The sequence below is a fragment of the Portunus trituberculatus genome, chromosome 36 (assembly GCF_017591435.1).
Source record: "Portunus trituberculatus isolate SZX2019 chromosome 36, ASM1759143v1, whole genome shotgun sequence".
In the NCBI taxonomy this organism is placed as follows: Eukaryota; Metazoa; Arthropoda; class Malacostraca; order Decapoda; family Portunidae; genus Portunus; species Portunus trituberculatus.
This window is the reverse complement of record NC_059290.1, coordinates 7,501-10,431: the sequence shown is the minus strand read 5'-3', so window position 1 is coordinate 10,431 and position 2,931 is coordinate 7,501.

Sequence of the window (2,931 nt, the reverse complement as noted above, 5' to 3'; positions counted from 1 at the left end):
CTGAAGACTGGCTTGGTACTCGCTCGCCAGACAAGTGAGACAACGAGAAACAGGGAGAGGGAGGCGGGTTGTCTGCTCAGCAGAACAGCCCGAGGGCCCGCGATGGGTAGCCATAGGCTACGCATATAATGAAATAATAATTTAAAGGGGGTTAAGACGGTGCCCATCACACGCTCTCCCTTAAAAGAAAAAATTTTGGAAACAAAACATTTACAAATTTTTTTTTTTTTTTTTAAAGGCTTGGAACTGATTAAAGGGAATGGCCCCGGGACAGACAATTGGCCACAACATTGTCTGCTCCTCTTATTTATCTTACTATGACATTGTACTTCTGGAGTAGAAGACTCCATGCGAGTTAAACGACTGGCTTTTCGTCCCCAACATCAATATCGTGTTCTATCAACTGTGTCCTGCCGGGACACTGCTAAACACTGAAGACTACTTCCCATCAGCCGAAGCAACTCATCTTGCTGATCCCTAAATGTTCAACCTTCTCTTTCAAGAGATGGAGGCTATTCCGTTCCCACTGCCCTGTAGGAACAACAGGTTCAGGCCCAATAACTTCTGGAGCCTCTCCCTCCCGGCAGAAAAATAAAACTGAAGATGCCTCTTGCACGGCAGAACTAAAGAGCCCTTCTGGCTAGTAGAACGAAAATAGGGCTTCAGCATGTTAACGTGACACAGCTGAGCCCTCTTGCGCCGGTCAGGAGTGACCACCAGGTAGTCGAGGTCACCCACCTTCTTCTCTATAACATAGGGGCCACTATAGCGGGCAGCAAGCGGCTGGCCCTGAAGTGGTAACAGCACAAGCACTTCATCTCCAGGGGCAAAACTCCGATACTCGGCCCTTCGGTCATAATACCCCTTCATACTCTGCTGGGCCTTACACAGGTGGGCCTGCGCCACCTCTAATGCCTTGGCTAATCTCTCTCGACTGCTCATGAGGCTCTTAAGCAGTGAGACAGGGCGCTCAGGCGACGGCTGACACCAAGCCTCCCGAACTATGTCGAGCGGTCCACGCACTCGGTGTCCAAACACTAGATTGGGTGAGAAACCCAGGGACTCATTGGGCGCTTCTCTCACCGCAAATAAGACAAAGGGGACACCCTCGTCCCAATCCTTATCTCTCCATGCAGAAACTCTTGAGCATGGTCTTGAGGGTTTGATGGTGTCTCTCCAGGGCTCCCTGAGACTGCGGATGATAAGCACTGGACACAATATGCTTGATCCCCCACGCAGTCATCGTATCTTTAAACAACTTTGAAGTAAAGTTGGTCCCCTGATCGGACTGCAGCTCTGCTGGCAATCCAAAGTGTGTAAAGAAGGTTAACAAAGCCTTCAGCACCACCTTAGAGTGAGTGCTTCTCAGGGGAATTGCTTCAGGGTACCGCGTGGTAACATCCATTATGGTCAACAAATACTTGTGACCAGCCCTGGTAGTAGGCAGAGGACCTACTATATCAATCAAAACCCTCGTGAAGGGAGGATCAACAGCAGGGATGGGGTGGAGTGGCGCCACAGGGGGTGTCTGATTAGGCTTGCCCACCACTTGACAAGTGTGGCAGCACTTAAGAATCGTGGCTACTTCTCCAGACATGCTGGGCCACCAAAAATTGCGACGCAGGCGAGCGACGGTCTTTCGGATGCCCAGGTGTCCAGCCATGGGCCCCTCATGTGCCAACAGCACAAGTGCCTCACGCAGCTTATGCGGCACAACTACTTGCAGTAACTCACCACCGTCACTCTCCTGCCATCTACGACACAACACCCCTTGATGCAAAACAAACTCCTCCCTGCCCTCCAACTCCTCACTTCCCTCACCCACTCGAGCAAAGAAGGAGGCCAACGCCGGGTCCTCCTGCTGCCTGAATGAGCTCTGCAGGCTCTAGCTGGGTAGAGAAAGGGGACTATAGGGTCATGGGGTTGAGGCAACGCTGCAACCCTACGTCCCACGGCATCGAGGACGGAGAGCTGGCCCAGGCTGCTCCGCTCCTGCCATGTGATCCGGTGAGTCCTCAGAAGGATCATCACCAGCCAGCCAGGCAGTCACCAGGCAAGGAACAGCTCGCTCCCTCCTCCACGATGCTCCACAGGGGAACTCAACTCCCCGCAGAACTGGAAGTCTCCCACCCTGGGTGCCAACTTCCAACAAACTGCCTGACTTATCATGCTGGGGCCTGTGCTGAACATCAGAGCCCTCAGCCTCCACACCAGGAAGCAACTCAGCACGAGTGCTCCCTCCGGAGTGCTCTGCAGAGTGAGGATAACCATCAAACAACTCAGCTACACCCAACACTCCGTCCTCACTCTCAGCAACAACTCCCAAAGCCGAGTCCGGTGCATTAACAAGTGACTCCACGCCGTCACCGTCAGCCTCTACACCTGAACTCAATGGTGAGCCCAACACTGGCTCCACCACATCAGCACTGCTACTCCCATCTGGAGTCAATCCCACCTGGCTGCTAGCAGCCTCCTGGGTAGTAACAGGCTCTCTCTCAGCCCGGCGGGCCTGAGGAGCGGGTAACAACATTTACAGAGCCTTGCACCACTGGCCCAGACTCTTCAGCAACCTCATCCTCATCAGAGGTTGGGATCCATACACGACCACCAGCCAAATCATTCCCAAGCAGGAAGTCCACTCCTGCGACTGGCAGTTCGTCTGCCACTGCTACCTGAGCCGTAGCAGTGACAAGAGGACATGACAGCGTCACCTCAGCCGTCACGAACTCCTCCACAGTGTTAAGTCCACGACACAACACTGCCTTGCTAGATGTCACCTTCTTCCCAGTGACATTTCGGCACACTGACTGCTGTGCTCCCGTATCACGCAGTACGGTGACGGGATACTTTGTGCCATCAATCTCAACAGTGCCTCCACACAGGAAAGGACGGCACCAGTCAAGCTCACTATCCTTAGGTGCGGGCGTGGCA